The sequence below is a fragment of the Chiloscyllium plagiosum genome, chromosome 20, assembly GCF_004010195.1.
Source record: "Chiloscyllium plagiosum isolate BGI_BamShark_2017 chromosome 20, ASM401019v2, whole genome shotgun sequence".
NCBI classification, from domain to species: Eukaryota; Metazoa; Chordata; class Chondrichthyes; order Orectolobiformes; family Hemiscylliidae; genus Chiloscyllium; species Chiloscyllium plagiosum.
The window spans coordinates 514,790-532,498 of NC_057729.1; the positions used below are offsets into that span (position 1 = coordinate 514,790).

The following is a 17,709-nucleotide window of genomic DNA, read 5'->3' on the forward strand; positions in this document are numbered from 1 at the left end:
GGGGAGATCCCTGTTCAAAAACTGAGACACCAATAAGGACTAACTTCAATTATTGACGCAGTAAGGGAACCTGTTCCAATGTTGGCACATTCCAGGGCAGCCCTTCAACTGGTGACATATTCTAGGAGAGCCTTTTCAAAGTTGAAATGGTACCACTAGGCATCTTGAACAAAGCATCAATGTGAGCTCTGCAAAGGAAATGACTTTTTTGTTTGTGTACAACAACAAGAATCCTGAATATATTGGATGATGAGTGAAAATGTGATGTCTAAAGACTTGGGGCTTCTGTTTCAAGCCCATTGTTGAATTGAACAATAGAATCTTAAGACATTGGATATCTGATAGTCAGGCTTTCAACAGATTGTCTTTCAGACCATTAATAACCAAGTATAGAATACATTCTGAGAACAGTTAAGTGATCCAGTGAACAGAATGAATAGTTTCTTAATGTCACAAACCAAATGTGACTTTAGTCCAGGGAAGACAGCTTTTTAGTGAATGGGACTACTGAATGTTTCTGTTCTTTAAAGTAAAAGTAAGGTCTTCAGGTTGTGCCAGAGAATCATAGATTCATACAGCATGGAGTTGTCCAACTCATCCATGCCAACAGGTATCCCAAACTCACCTAGTCCTATTTGCCTGTATTTGGCCCTGATTCTTCTAAGACTTTGCTATTCATGTGTCTGTCCAAATGTCTTTTAAATGTAGTAATTTTTCCTGCATCTACCACTTCCTCTGCAGCTTATTCCATACATGCACCACCCTCTGTAAAAGAAAGTTGCCCTTCAGGTGCCTTTAAATCTTTGTCCTCTCACCTTAAACCTATACCCTGCAGATTTGGACTCTCCGACTCTTGGGAAAAGATCCTGGTTATTCACCGTACCTATGCCCTTCGTCCCCGAATGAACAGTGACCGTAACATGTTGGAATTTAGCATCAGTTTGGGAGTGACATTCTTGGTTTGGAAACGACTGCGCTGAAACTAAATTAGAGTAATTATATGGGGATGAAGGCAAGGTTGGCTGTGATGGGGTAGGAGAGGACTTTAGCGAAAAGACTCTTTAGGAACAATGACAAATGTTTAAGAAAATTGTTCATGACCTTCAGGAGAGATTTATCCTAGTGAGGAGGAAGAATTCTAAGACGAGGATGAAACAACTATGGTTGATTAAGGAAGTAAAGATAACATCAAATTGAAAGAAAACAAAACAACGTGTTCAAGATTAGTTGATCTACTGGATTGGGAAAGTTTTAAAAGCATACAAATGATGACTAAAAAGGGAAGAAAATAACACTGAGGGCAAAATGACAAGTCCAGTTGAGTTTCTGGTCAGTGGTAACCCCCAGGACGTTGATAGCCAGGGATTCATTGATGGCAATACCGTTGAATGTCAAGGGATTGTCTCTTCTTGGAGATCATCATTGCCTGGCATTTGTGTGGTAATAATGTTAATTTCCACTTTTCCTCCCAAGCTTGTGTACTGTCTACGTCTTGCTGCATTTGAACATGGACTGCTCAATGTCTGAGGAATCATGAATGGTGCTGATGTTCAATGCAGAGAAGTGTGTGGTGATGTGTTTTTGTAGAAAGAAGGATCGTGAGGGTAATATTCTGAGGAAGGTGTAAGGAAACTTTGGAGCGATCTGAACAAGTCGAGTGTTTAGGCAACCACATGGCAGATGAAGTATATTGTGGATAAATGTGGTGGCACGATGGTTCAGTGGTTACCGCTGCTGTCTCTCAACACCAGGGACCCAGGCTTGATTCCATACTCAGGTGACCACTTGTGTGGAGTTTACACATTCTTCCTATGTCTACGTTGGTTTCCTCCAGTACTATGGTTTCCTCTGCAGTCTAGAGATGTGCAGGTTAGGTGGATTGGCCACGCTACATTGTCCATAGTGTCAAGCGATGTACAGGCTATGTGAATTAGCCATGGGAAACGCAAGGATGGGGTGGGTCGGGTCTGGGTGGGCTGCTCTTCGGAGGGGTCATTGTGGACTCGATGGGTCGAATGGCCTGCTTCCACATTGCCAGGATTCTACGATGAAATGTGAAGTTATATTCTTGGTGTGAAAAACAGAAAAGTAGTGTATTATTTAAATGGTGACATGTTGGGTATTATGGATATACAAAGGGATCTGGGTGTCCTTGTTCACTAGTCAATGAAAGCAGACAGGCAAATGCAGCAAATTGTTGGCCTTCATTGCAAGAGGATTTGAGAGCAGAAGTCAGGGTACCTTCCTGCAGTGTAGTGTCTTGGTGAGACTACAGCTGAACTACTGTGTGCACTTTTGTTCTCCCTACTTAAGAGAGGATATACTTGCGATAGAAGGAGTCCAGCAAAGATTTACTCGGCTGTTTCTAGGGGTGGCGGGACTGTTGTGTGAGGAGAGAATAGTTTTGACTTGTAAACTCGTGTAGAGTTAAGAAAAATGAGAGGAGATCGAATTGAAACTTATAAAATTCTAACAGGACTAGACTGACTAAATATAGAGAGCATGTTTCCAATGGTCAGGAATCCTAGGCCAGTGGTCATAGTATCAGTATGTAAGATAGGCCATTGAAAACTGAGATGAGGAAACATTTCTTCATTTCGGGGTGGTCACTTGTGCAATTAACTATCAAAGAAGGCTGTGGAGGCTAATTCACTGAGTATATTCAAGAAAACGATAAACATTTAGACGTAAATGGATATGGAGAAAAAGCAGGAATAGGGTGTTGAGATAGAAGATCGTTGAGCTGTACAGCATGGAAACAAACTCTTTGATCCAACTCGTCCATGCCAACTAAAATCTGTACTAACTAAACATCCTCACTAAATCTAGTCCCATTTGCTAACACTTGGCCCATATCCCTGTAAACCCTTCCTATTCATATACCCATCCAGATACCTTTTAAATGCTGTAATTGTACCAACCTTCCACCAGTTCATCTGGCAGCTCATTCCATATACCCACCACCTTCTGCGTGAAACATTGCCCCTTAGGTCCCTTTTAAATCTTTCCCCTCTCACCCTAAACCCGTACCCTCAAGTTTTGGATTCTGTTACTCTGTGGAAATAACCTTGGCTATTCACCTTATCCATGCCCCTCCTGATTTTATAAACTTCCGTAAGGTCACCCCTCAGCCCGTGACACTCCAGGACGAATAGCTCCACCCTATTCAGTCTCTCCCTGGCAACATCCTTGTAAATCTTTTCTGAACCCATTCAAGTTTCACAACAGCTTTTTGATAGGAGGGAGAGCAGAATTGCACACAATATTCCAAAAGTGGCCTAACCAATGCCCTGTACATTGCAGCATGACCTCCCAACTCCTATACTCAATGCACTGGCCAACCAATGCAGGTCATACCAAACGCCTTCTTCACTACTCTGTCAACCTGCGATTCTCCTTTCAAGGACCAATAAACCTGTACTGCAAGGTCTCTTTGTTTGGCAGCACTGCCCAGTACCTTACCATTAAATGTATTAAGTCTTGTCCTGATTTGCCTTTCCAAAATGCAGCACTTTACATTTATCTAAATTCAACTCCATTTGCCAGTCCTTGGCCCATCGACCCATGTGATCAAGATCTTGTTGTACTCCGAGGTAATCTTCTTGGCTTTCGATTACACCACCAATAGACAATAGGTGCAGGAGTAGGCCATTCTGCCCTTTGAGCCTGCACCACCATTCATTATGAGCATGGCTGATCATCCTCAATCAGTATCCAGTTCCTGCCTTATCTCCATAACCCTTGATTCCACTATCCTTGAGAGCTCTATCCAACTCTTTCTTAAATGAATCCAGAGACTGGGCCTCCACTGCCCTCTGGGGAAGAGCATTCCACACAGCCACCACTCTCTGGGTGAAGAAGTTTCTCCTCATCTCTGTCCTAAATGGCCTACTCCTTATTTTTAAGCTGTGTCCTTTGGTTCGGGACTCACCTATCAGTGGAAACATGTTTCCAATTTTAGTGTCGTCTGCAAACTTACTAACTATATCTCCTATCTTCATATCCAAGTCATTTTTATAAATGACAAAAAGAATCAGTGGATCCGGCACCAATCTTGTGGCACACCAGTCCGAAAAGCAACCTTCCACCACCACCCTTTGACTCTTATCTTCTAGTCAATTCTGTATCCAACTGGCTAGTGCTCAATGTCTTTTTTTCTTAGAGGGATGTTGTGAACCTGATGCTGAGGTGTCTGCTCCTTGGAAAGTATAGTAAGGAGCTTTGGGATGAGAAAAAAGCAGCATGAGTGGGTGAAGTCACACTCACACAGACCCAGGGTTTTAGTTTTGCTTTCAGTTGTTGAAGTTGGGATTTTGAAAACTATTAAGCGGATACAGGGGTCACCCTGTACTTAACCACTACTCATCAACTGTTCCAATATAGCAGCATCCCATAACACACAAAGGCAAAATTCAGCAAAACAGATTTCCCTTACGTGCTATCTCCTCCAGACAAGGAGAAGGAACATCGACAGAATGAATCTAGCAGCAGAGAGAGAACTCAAACATTTTGCAGCAGCAGAGAATCATGGAGTCATAGAATCCCTACAGTGTGGAAGCGGGCCATTTGGCCCAACAAGTCCATATCAACCCTTCAAAGAGTATCCCACCCAGACTCATTCCCTGCACTATTATTTTGCCTGTTCCCTGACTAATGCACTTAACTTACACATACAATTTAGCATGGCCAGTTTACCTAACCTGCACATCTTTGGACTGTGGGAGGAAACTGGAGTACCCAGAGGAAACCCACGCAGACGCAGAAAGAATGTGAAAACTCCACACAGACAGTTGCTCGAGGCTGGAATCGAATCCGGGCCCCTGGCGTTGTGAGGCAGCAGTGCTATCCACTGAGCCACCATGTCGCCTCTGCGCTGAGCCACCGTATACAGCACTGAGCTGTACCTAGCTGCTTTAACTTCAAAATCCCAACTTCAACAACTGAAAGCAAAACTAAAACCCTGGGTCTGTGTGAGTGTGACTTCACCCACTCATGCTGCTTTTTTCTCATCCCAAAGCTCCTTACTATACTTTCCAAGGAGCAGACACCTCAGCATCAGGTTTACAACATCCCTCTAAGAAAAACCAAAACACACACATCCTTCTTAAAGGCACATACCATAATAGATTCTATATCCTCTCTCTTGCAAAGATTGGCGATCTCTTTGCTGTGTCATGGGATACCTTGCACGCACAGCAACTTAATGTAGATAAACACATAAGGGAGTAGTATATGGAAGGATATATTGCTACGATCATATGGAAATGAATGGGAAGGTGTTCATTCGGGGGCACCGACAAGGGGTCTGTAGAAATACAGGACAGAAATGTTATTATATTGGGCCTTCAGTTCACTCTTGCTGTGCAGTTCTAGGACTTCAAGTTGAAGGTTCTTAAGTCCATTGGCAGCTTTACTATGAAGCAGAGTTGGGAAGAATATTTAATTCCAGTTCTTTCATTTTTAGGCCTTGATATTGTATACAACCCAAGAAATAGGAGCAGGAGTAGGACATCCAGCCCCTCAAGCCTGCTGCACCATTCAGCAAGGTCATGATGTGACTCACGCCTCAATCCCTCTTTTGTGCCAGCTTAGCATAGTTCAAGAATGTGGTGCCGGAAAAGCACAGCAGGTCAGGCAGCATCCAGAGAGCAGAAGAATCGATGTTTCGGACGTAAGCCCTTTAGCCCTCATTCCTGATGAAGGGCTATTGCCCGAAATGTTGATTCTCCTGCCCCTTGGATACTACCTGACCTGCTGTGCTTTTCCAGCATGACACACTCAGTTCTGATCTCCAGCATCTGCAGTGCTCACTTTCTCCTAGCTTAGCATAGCTGCCAACTTCCTGATCCTTCAAAAATGTAACTCCCTTCTCTTTAAATGCTTTCAATGGTCTCGTCTCCAAACTGACTGGAATGGAGAATTCCAGGCATTCACTGCCTTCTGGGAGAAGAAATTCTTCTTTCTTCAGCTTCACATTCTATAGCTACCTCCCCTTGTTTGTGATTCCCCCACTTGTGGAAACATTTTACTAACATCTGTCTCCAATATCTCTGCAGCCACTGCCTTTAAATCCCTTGGAGACAGACCATCCAGTCCTGGGAATGTGTTTGCCTTAGTCCCAATGGGTTGTCAAATGCTTTGTCGCTCATGATAGAGGCTATGATAAGACTTTCCTCCCATTCACAACAATTTCATCATTTCCCCAGTTGCATCCTCCAGATGCTTTGGCAATTCCTTTTTCTACATTGATAGAAGCTCTTGTTTTTAAATTTCTCGTCAATTTACTTACACAATCAACTTTCTCCTTTTTTGTGAGTTTTTCATCATCTGTTGGATCCTACAGAATTCCTAACCATAGATCATTGAAGTCAGAGTCCCACAGCATAGAGACAGGCCCTTTGGCCCAAACTGGTCCATGCTGTCCACAATGTCCATCCACGGTAACACCATTTCCCTGCACTTGGCTCATATCCTTCTTCTCCTTTCCTATCCATGTATTTGTCCAAATGCCTTTTAAATGTTTTTAATGTACCCCCCCCTCAACCACCCTCTGCGTAAAAATGTTGCCCCTCAGGTTCCCTTTTATTCTTTCCCCTCTAACCTCAAACTGATGCCCTCTAGTCCTCAGTTCCCCAACCCTGGGAAAAAGAATAAGTGCATTCCCCTTATTCATGCTTCTCCTGATCTTTTATATTTCTATAAGATTCCCCCTTCAGTCTTTTACGTTCTAAAGAAAGAAGTCCTAGTCTGTCCAATCTCTCCCTATAACTCAGACCGTTGAGTCCTGGCAATATCCTTGTAAATTTCTTCTGCACTGATTCCAGTTTAATAGCATTCTTCCTCTTGCAAGGTGACCAAAACTGAACACAATACTCCAAGTGTGGCCTCACCAATGTCTTGTATAACTGCAACATAACTTCCCAGCTTCTATACTCAATCCCTGACTGATGAAGGCCAGTGTGTCAAAATTCATCTTTACTGCCCTGTCTACCTGTGACTCCACTTTCAGAGAATTGTGCACCTGAATTCCAAGGTCCCTCTGTTCCACTACACTCCTTAAGGCCCTACCATTCACCATAAAACTCCTATCTTAGTTTCACTTTCCAAAACACAAGACCTCACACTTATCTATATTAAACTCCATTTGCCATTTTTTGGCCCACTAGTTTTCTTCACTTTGTATGCCTTTAATTGGATGCTGTTCTTGACCTTTTTTGTTAACCACAAATTGTTCGTCCATCTCATTGAGTCCTTCTCGACCAGAAAAAATTATTACACAGCATTCTGAAATATCTACTTGAATGGTTGCCACTGCTCATCCACTGATTTTTCCCTTTATCTATTTTTGTAGTCTTCTTTCGACAACTGTTTCTTCATACCTCTTACTCGCCTTTATTTAAAGTGAGTACACTGGTATGAGACCCAAGTTGTTCTTCCTCAGACTGAATTTGAAATTCTCTGTTGTGATCGCCACCCCCCCAGATCCTTAACTAAGATCTCTTATTAACCCTGTCTTGTTACAAATGCGAGATCGAAAATAACACAGACAGATTTTGCAACATACTGTTCTAAAATAGTCTCCATGATGCACTGTAGAAATATCTTCCATGACACCCTTGCCCATCCGATTTGTCCATTTACTATTACCAATTAAAATTACCCATGACAATTCTAGTGCACTTATTACAGGCCTCTATTATTTGACTATTTTTAATTTGTTTTGTATAGAAGTATCTCTTTTGGGGGCTGATAGACAACTCCCACCCGCGATTCTTTTCCTTGCTATTCTTTATTTCCACCCAAACTGAATCCACAAAAATTTGCGGTGTGTAGAGTTGTGGACAATGACAAAGGATGCTATAGGTTACAGAGAGACATAGATAAGCTGCAGAGCTGGGCTGATATATGGCAAATGGAGTTTAATGTGGAAAAGTGTGAGGTGATTCACTTTTGAAGGAGCAACAGGAATGCAGAATACTGGGCTAATGGTAAGATTCTTGGTAGTGTTGATGAGCAGAGATCTCGGTGTCCAGGTACATAGATCCTTGAAAGTTGCCATTCAGAGTTGTTAAGCAGGCAAAAGATGTACTAGCTTTTATTGGTAGAGGGATTGAGTTTCAGAACCATGAGATCATGCTGCAGCTGTACAAAACTCTGGTGTGGCCACATTTGGAGTAACTCTGGTGTGGCCACATTTGGAGTATTCCATGCAGTTCTGGTCACTATTATAGGAAGGATGTCGAATCTTTGGAAAGGGTCCAGAGGAGATTTACTAGGATGTTGCCTGGTATGGAGGGAAGGTCTTATGAGGAAAGGCTGAGGGACTTAAGGTTGTTTTTGTTAGAGAGAAGAAGGTTGAGAAGTGACTTAATTGAGACATAAAAGGTCATCAGAAGGTGAGATAGGTTGGACACTGGGAGCCTTTTTCCTCAGATGGTGATGGCTAACACGAGTGCATATAGCATGAAATTGAGAGGTGATAGATATAAGACAGAAGTCAGAGGTAGTTTCTTTACTCAGTAGTAGGGATATGGAATGCATTGCTTGCAACAGTAGTAGACCCGCCAACGTTATGGGCATTTAAATGGTCATTGGATAGGCATATGGACGCGAATGGAATAGTGTAGGTTAGATGGGCTTCAGATGGCTTCCACAGGTCAGCGCAACATCAAGGGCTGAAGGGCCTGTACTGCGCTGTAATGTTCTATGTTCTATCATGACCTATTTTACATAGAATCACAGAGATCTACTGCAGAGAAAACAGGCATTCGTGTCTATGCCAGTCACAGGCAACCACCTAACTATTCTATTCCCATTTTCCAGCACTTGGCCCATAGCTTTGTGTGCCTTTGTATTGCAAGTGCACATGTTAAATGTTTTGAGAGTTTTTGCCCTTCCCACCTTTACAGGCAGTGAATTCTATATTTGCACCAGCCTCTGAGTGAGAATGTTTTCCTCATATCTCCTTTAAACTTTCTGCCTCTTACCTTCAGTCTATGCTCCCCAATCATTAATCCCTTCATCAGTGGGAAAAGTTTCTTCCTGAGTACCCTATCTATGCTCCTCATAATTTCTTTCTCAGCCTCCCTTTTTAAATTGATTCACAGGATCTTGGCATCACTGACTAGGCCAGGATTTATTGCCTTTGAGAAGGTGGTAATTTGCCTTCTTGAACAACTGCAATCCATTGGCAAGGGAAGAGGAAATGAGGCAAGTGGGGAATCCTACAGTTCTCTAATGGAGAGTGTTCCAGGATTTCCATGCTGTGACAATGAAGGAACCCAGTGATATGTTTCCAAGTCATAATGGTGAGTGACTTGGAAGAGAACTCGAAGGTGGTGGTGGTTTCACAAATCTCCTGCCCTTGTCCTTCTCAATGCTGGAGGTTGCTTCCAGTTCCCTCTGCTACAGTCTGCTTCCTCGTCGTTCTCAATCTTTTGGCGTTCTTGCCCTCTCTTCCATAAACTCTCTCAGAATCATTTTCTTTTTGTACTTTTTCAGGTTCCTGGCATTTTGCTTTCTGTGAATTTCTGTGGTTGATACTGTGTACAACATCAAATTGAAAATTAAATTTCTGCTCATTTGGGAACCAGCAGTTGGTTGAACTCAGTTCAGACAGATGTTCTAAGCTTTGAGGCTGTGTTCCATTCTGGAAACGAGGCTAATATATCTGCTTTTTCCTATGAAAACACAAATCTACTTGTTACAGGAGTTTAAATATATATTTTTTCCCTCCATTATCTCCACCACACTCCTACTATGGAGCCTGCCTCTTCTATATAACTCTGCCAGTAACATAATTCACCCTCTTTCAAAATTCTCCCAACACTGGAATATGCCCCATTTCTATATACACCCAATTACAATTGTATCCAATTGTCAGTCCTCCCAGTAATTTGGCATCTGCCCCCCTCTATAGTCAACCCAGTGTTGTGAAGTCTGCCCCATTTCAGCAGTAGGCCTACCTCCATATTGTCAATGCATATGTGTCACTTAGATGTAATTCAAAATAAAAATCCCTAATTTATGGACTGTTCTCAGCACAAATGTGTCATGCAGGCCAGTGGATAAGAAACTTCATTGCTGTAGAGAGAGGGCCAAATTACTTTGCCAGATAGTAGCTTATATGTTTGCTACCTTTGTGAAAACCATCTCTTCAGTTGGTGCCTTCACAGACTGTAGTGGCACCTGTTTTACGTATTTGTTGAATGGATATGGGCCTCATTGGTTAGGGTGGCATTTATTACGGGAGAAACATAGCAGGTCTACTGCATCTTGGAGAGAAAAATGTTTTTAACGTTTTGGTTCCAGTGACGACTCTTCAGAACTCATTGTAGCTTGGAAAACGATATTGAAGATTGGATGGAGAGGGGGTGAGGAGTAAATGATGGGTGGAGATGGAGCCGAGAGTGAGAAACAGAGGGAAGCAGTTGGGCAGACAAGGAATGGGTAAAGGTCAACCTAAGTGAGTCAATATGTGGAGATGCTGCATCAGGTGAAGTGACTTTGGGAGAATCGGTTGCTGCTAATAGCGACCATTAGTTGCTAAAAATGGGTTGGGTGTCAAGACCTGGTATGTTGGGGGGTTGGGTAAAGGCTGGAAGGTGAAGTAGTGATTTACCTGCACTTCACGCAGTCTAGTTGTTATCCATAATGTTATCTCCTTTATGTTGAGGGGACTACATGCAGACTAGGTGACTGCTTTACAGAAGATCCATGTTCTGCCTGCAAAAATGACTCTAACCTACTGGTAGCCTGCCACTGCAACACACCACTGTGCTCCCTGCCCAACATCTCTCGGGTTTACTGCAGTGCTCCAGTGAAGGTCTGTGCAAGCTGGAAGATGGCATCTTATTTTCTGCTTAGGGAGGCTGAAACCTTAAAGATTCAGTATAGAGTTCAATGATTTTTCTGTTAACTCTGCTTTCTCTCCACAGATGCTACCAGACCTGCTGAATCTCTCCAGCAATTTCTGTTTTTGTTTTGAATTTCCAACATCTGCAGTTCTTTGGTTTTTTTTGGCATTTATTATGCATCTCTAATTGCCCTTGATGAGGTGAATGAGAACTATCATCATGAAAATACCTGGGTATCCAGCTAGGCTATTTCAGTGGATAGATAAGAGTCAGTCACATCATTGTGCATTTGGAGTGTCGCATGGAGGCTGTGGTTCTCCATTTCCTAATGGACTTGAAAACTACCTGGAGTTTTATATTAATCCAGTAATTTTATGATTAACATTACCGATGCTCGATTTTATAACAGATGGTAGTTAGAGAGACATAGAGTCATCCAGCATGATAACAGACCCTTCGGCCCAACCTGTCCATGCTGGCCAGCTTTGCTAAACTGAACTAGTCCCATTTGCCTGTGTTTGGCTCATATCCTTTTAAATCTTTGCTGTCCATGTGCCTGTGTTAAGTTCTTTTTTTCCTGAGGTTCTTGCACACTTAATGCAACTGCAACACACCAGCTTCTGTGAACAAGCAATCAAATTTATTAAGCACAGCACAGTACAGTACAAGCTTTCTGGAGGAACCTTTAACACACACCTCACAGAGTTTACGGGGTTGTGGCAAAAGCTCTCGCTGAACAAAGGAAACAGTCTTTGCTTTATACAGAACTCTCAACATTACAATTAGTGCAGCCCACAAGACAACTCTCAGCCATCCCCGCATAGTCACATGCCACTCAAGATACAATGCAGTGACCACCCCACTCCAGAAATAATGTAATGCAAATCATCCCTTAATGGTCAAGTCTGTTGTAAATCGCTTTTTGTAACTGTCGGGGAGTAGTTAAATTCCAACTGTAATGTTCTTATTGATTTCTGGATGAAAATGTAACTCATCACTGAATGGCCAGGAAATGGCCATGTAAACCTCCCACAGTCCACCTAAAAGACAAAGATACACCACATTACCCCCGAGGCATTCAATTTCTTGTAGGTCGGCAGAGCAAATTAACTCTTTTAATATCCCACCTGTCCCAATGTCTTAAATGTTGTAATTGTACCTGCCACTGCCACATTCCCCAAGTTGCCCCTCAGATCCCTTTTAAATCTGTCCCACCTTAAACCTGTGCCCTCTAGTGTTGGACTATCCTTGGAAAAAAAACCTTGGCTATTCACCTAATCTATGCCCCTCATGATTTTGTAAACCTGTACTAGGTCAGCCCTCAGCCTCCATGCTCCAGGAACAGAAGTCTCAGGCTATCCAGCCTCTCCTTATAACTCCTTCCATTAAAATGTATTAAAAGAAAAATAAATGCACAATACTGTGGTTGTGATTAGTTAATTGAATTTAAATTTATCCCAGTATTGTGGTAGGATTTAAACTTGCCTCTCTGGGTATTAGTCCAGGCCTATTGGTTATTAACCCAGTAGCACATCCTCCCTTACTTTTGGCACTGAGCTGAATTGTCATCGAAGTTTAGCATGTTCCACTTCGATCCAATTCACAGCATCACTTTTATTTTTGATAATGAGAGTTGGCTGCTGGTCTGTAAGTTAGTTCTGTTCCTTCTCTGACTCCCAGATTATGATATATCGTGCCTTTGGAATCTGGTTAAGATGCTCTTCCAAATATGACAGAAAACGGCCAACAGAGCTATCAAATTACACAGTGATACTAAGTGTGGCCACTTCTGGAATCCATTTCATGGCGAAACCAATTAAGAATTATGACTGATGCTACACTACAAGCTGACATGACAAGCTGGTTGTTATGTAAATTACATTGTTTCTCTTTGAATTCTTTTACAGTGCCCATCTGCCTGAAGGGGTACCTCTTTAACTCCTGTTTGCATCTCCTATTAGATACCAAGCACTTTGTAGAATTTAGAAGCACTTTGGCTCTATTTGTAAGAGAACAGGACTGACTAAACTTGATATATGTTTGTCTGCACCTGTGATGCCATGGTTCTTAATGTTTCCTCTTGGGCAGTGCAACAGAACCTCATATTTTGCTCATGGGTTGTGCTGCAGGAATTTAGTATTTGGAAAAAAATCCCTTGAAATCAGGAATATTAGTCTCTGCACTAAGGAACTCCAAAGTACAAGATAATGAAAATGAGACTCAGCAACATTGTCCTGGGGAAAACTGTCATCTGCTTGATCCAAATACAGATCAATTGCAAGTTGAATGCTGGACTCAGTAGCACAGTTTGACAACAGATTGGATGCAAGGAAAAGTACTGACCAGCAACCTGACAGCAAGCAGTACCTTTTCTAATAACATCATAACATCTGATACTCTAGTGTCAGTTTGAGATTGGAAGATATTCTTGCTCTCCTGATTTAATACAGAAATACCCAGCTGCTACTGGCTTTCACATGAGTTCATTCAACAATTGAGTTTTGCCCACACCTCTGGAATAGAAGGGTGTGGATTCGCTCCCCATTGAACACTGAGTGAGAACTGTATTTTCAAATATCCTGTCTTTCTACTGATGTTCTCAACTCATTGGAGTCCCAGCTGTTGGATGTAGAAGATCCTGCAGCTATAATCAAAAGATGAAAGTTTCTCCCAGTTTCCCAACATTTTCCCCTTAGTCATCAAAATAAATCATATAGCCAATCATTTTGAAATATTTAATTCCAGTGAATTTCTGTGGATGGCAAAGACATATTATTGGATCTATTAACCATCAGAGAGACCTATACTATCCCATTAGAACATAAAGGTGTTTCCAAAGTCATCCTCTTGTCTACTCCGTATGATTGCATAAAACATCACTTTTTGTCTGACTCTGCCCAATTTGCACCCCTCCAGTTCACTGTTGTGGTTTGATTTCAAGAATCCTCTTATTAATGAGGTAAGAAAATATGAGCTTGCATTCTCTAGCATCTTTAGTGACCATAGTATATTCCAAAGGGTTTTAGAGTCAATTAAATAGTTTCATTATATGCTTTGCTTTATAATCTTCCCGTGAGACCCCTTTCGGAAGTTTTATGATATTAAGTACGCTATTTAAATGTACAGTCTTATGTGAAAGGTGCTGTTCTTCCTCAGTGCTGCAAGTAAGTGTCGGCTTTAGCAAAAGCAATAATTGTTGGCGAAACTCAGCAGATCTGGCAGCACCTTTGGAGCAAAAGCAGAATTAATGTTGCGAGTTCAGTAACCCTCCTTCAGAATTGCCTTTTTTTATTAAGTGTCGGCTTGAGTTATGTGCTCGAGTCTGAACTTCCAACCTAGTGCTATCACTTGTCCCAGCTTGGCATCAAACGGAGCTGTTTATCGATGACATTTTACTATATTCATTCCCACTACTGAGTCGGGTGTTGCGAAATTTTTTTTATCATTATAATTTATAAGGAAATGGCTTAACTTGGGAGGGTGTATACACTACATATTGAGTTTCATCTCCCCTGTAAATATGGTATACTAGAGCTCTTTTTCAGTGAGCACTACTTGCAAAGACATCCTGTTTCTATCTTTGATCTATTTTTATAGCACATCAAATGGTTAGCCAAGCTGCATCATGTGTATGGAAGGAACAATGTCCTTCCTTGTATTGAAATAGGAGGGAAGAGCGGATGGATATATGAAGTTTGTCATTCAAACCAGATTAATTAGCTTTGTGCCAGTAAGCATGTGAAGGAAAGGGTGGTATTTACAGACAATTGCTTCCAGTACTGGAAGACATCACTTTAAAAAAAAAACATACTGCCAGAGCCATTTATCAGTCTTTCCCTCTATTGCACAGACAATGTCGGCACAGTCTGTGTGGTATTGAGCAACATAGACAGATTATAGGGGCTCAAATTCAATTTCCACTGAATATTTAATAAGTTGGGAACAGCCAGGGGTGGCAGCTAGGGAGTTAATGTCGCCACTAGTATTCAGCACCAGGCTAGGAAGAGTCTCTGTTCCTGATTTTCTTTCTCTCTGTTTTTCCTGGAATGTGGGTGTCACTGGCAAGGATAGCATTTGTTTTCCATACTTAATTGCCCTTGAACTGAGTGGTATGCTAGGCCATTTCAGATGACTGTCAAGCACATAAAATGACTCAGGCATTTAGCATTGACTAGCAACTCGGCTTAATCCAGGATTGTGTGTGCAGTTGTTGGGTAGCAAAGTCATTTTTTTTATTTTGTGAAATCTGATTTAGTTTGTCATATGTAGTTGCATTAAACTGAAATGTAGTTTTAACTCTGTAGTTGCCCAGCCCCTAAGCTTGTATCAGGAGTTCCAATGAAAATGTAGCTTAATTAACTACTCAAGTCCTGGAGCGCTATTTCAATCCAGAACCTATGGGATCTAATGAGAGGACTTCAAGGTTGAGCATTACCAACTGATCCTCAGTGGACACTGCAAAAGAAAAATGGAAAGTTATTTACTGTATATGGTGCTACTTCATGTCTCCAGGGGCATTTCACATTCAATGAAATTATTTTAAAGAGGGGTGATTGCTTTTGTGTGACAGCTGTGGTAACCATTTTATGCACAACTCCCACAAGGGGGATGGGAACCAAAGTGTAGGCTTAGATGGGTCAGATTCAAACCAGGAAATGCGAGGTAGAATGTTAGTTAGTGATGTAGTCAGCGAGTTGGAAAAGAAATGAGGACTAAAAAGCGTCCAGCAAAGGAAATTAATGGGGTTGAGCTGTTATATTTCGATGCAAGGTGTATTAGAGAAAAGGCAGATGAACTAAGGATGCATGTTGAACACATGGCAAAACTTTGCCATTGACATAATGGAAACCTAGTTAAAGGAGAAGTAAAATTGGCAGCTGTATATCTCTGAATATAGAATTCTCAGGCAGGATAGAGTGTGTGACAAAAAAAGGAGGGTGGTTAGAAATATTGGTTAAAGAATCAATCACAATTGAGAGGAAGGACGATGTACTGAGCAGATTAACAAAGACTTTATAGGTTGAGCTTAGGAAGAAAAAAGGGGCAGTCACATTATCAGGAGCATACTACAGCCCAGCAAATAGTGAGAGGGAGATAGAAGAACACGTATTTAGACAAATAGCTGCCTGTAAGAAATAAGAGGACAATCATGGTAGGAGACTTTAACTATATCAACAATACAATGGGCATTGAAGGTCAAAGCTTCTTGTGCATTTTAAAAATGTATTCGTGGGCTGATAGCATTGCTGGCTAGGCTTGCATTTGTCACCTATCCCTAATTGTCCAAAGGACACTTAAGAGTCAATCACATTACTGTTGGTCTGGAGTCGCATGTCGACCAGACCAGGTAAGGATGGCAGTTTCCTTCCCTAAAGGACCCGGGTGAACCAGGTGGGTATTTCCGACAATCAACAATGGTTTATGGTCATCATTGACTCTTAAATCCAGATTTTTGTTGAATTCAAATTCCAACATCTGCCATGGCAGCATTCAAACAGAGTGCCTAGAACATTACCTAAGTCTCTGGATTAATAGACCAGTGATAATACCATTCAACCTTAGTCTCCCCTTAAGTGTGAGTTGTGTCCTTCTGTGTCCAGGAAATTGTTTTAAACAACACATGACAAGCCAACGAGAGGAGACACAATTTTGGATTTAGATTTAGGAAATTAATGTGGTAAGTGGGTGAAGTGATAGTGGGCGATCTTATCAGGCATAGCAACCACAATTCCATAAAATTTAGCATCATTATGAAAAAGGTCAGAAATCAGGAGTAAAAGTTTTTGACTGGGGAAAGGCAAATTTTACAAAACTGAGAAGTGATTTGGCTGAGGTGGACTGACCTGTACTGCTAAAGGATAACTCAGTGATAAACTGAGGCACTAAAAAGTATGATCTTAGGGCATAAAGCAGATATGTCCTGTCCCAACATAAGTATGGCACTACCAAATCAGGATCCTCATAGTTGTCCAGAAAAATACGGGGGAAGATTAAACAGAAAAAGAAAGCTTATGATAGTCATAAAAAGTTAAACATTGCAGACAGCCCACAAGAGTATAGAAATTGCAGGGATCAATTTTTTAAAAAATTAAGTAAATCAAAGAGAGGGCATGAAAAAAAATTTGCAAGATAAAGGAAAACACAAAATTGTTTTACCAGTATATGAAGAACAAAAAGATAGTAAAGTAAAAAGTAGTGGGGCTTATCAGAGTTAAAGACACAAACTTGTGTGATGATGCAGAGGATATAGGAAGAATTTTAAGTGAGTTTTTCACCTGTGTTTCCAAAAGAAAGGATGGTTTGGCTATACAGTCGTTTCTGCTATAACGTGTGTTTCTTCAACGTGAATTGACTTTGATGCGATCGAAGAATTTAGACTGTTATTTGTAGAATGCAAACTTTCCTTACATGTGTTGGCTGCAACGACTGTATTGCGCCCTGTTAGTTTACATGGCGTGGCTATTAAGCAATTTTCTTATAATGTGAAATCGAACAAGAATTATTGTTATATCAGAACTGACTGTAGTAATACAAGAGAAGCAGTTGTGAAATATTGAACAAAGTAATCATGATGAGAGAGGAAGTGTTCGAGGAGTTGGAATCCTTGAAAATGGATAAGACACCAGGCCAGATGTTAAAGGAGGTCAGGGAGGAAATAGTAGATCCCCGCAGGATAAATTTCCAATCTTCACTTGATATGTAAGGTGTTGGAGGACTGGAGGAATGCAAATGTAGTTCTGTTGTCTAAAAAGTGTACAAAGCAAATGCCAAATAATTATAAGCCAGTTAGTCTTCCTTTGGTGGTGGGCAAATTGTTAGAATCAATCCTGAGAGATTGGATAAACTGTCACTT

The 17,709-nt window shown here is 41.4% G+C and overlaps 1 protein-coding gene across 1 annotated transcript in view; it reads left to right on the forward strand.

Annotated features, from left to right (window-relative positions):
- Positions 1-17,709, forward strand: part of vapb (VAMP (vesicle-associated membrane protein)-associated protein B and C) — a 77,954-nt gene that overhangs the window by 5,489 nt on the left and 54,756 nt on the right. The gene's annotated exons all lie outside the window — the stretch shown is intronic.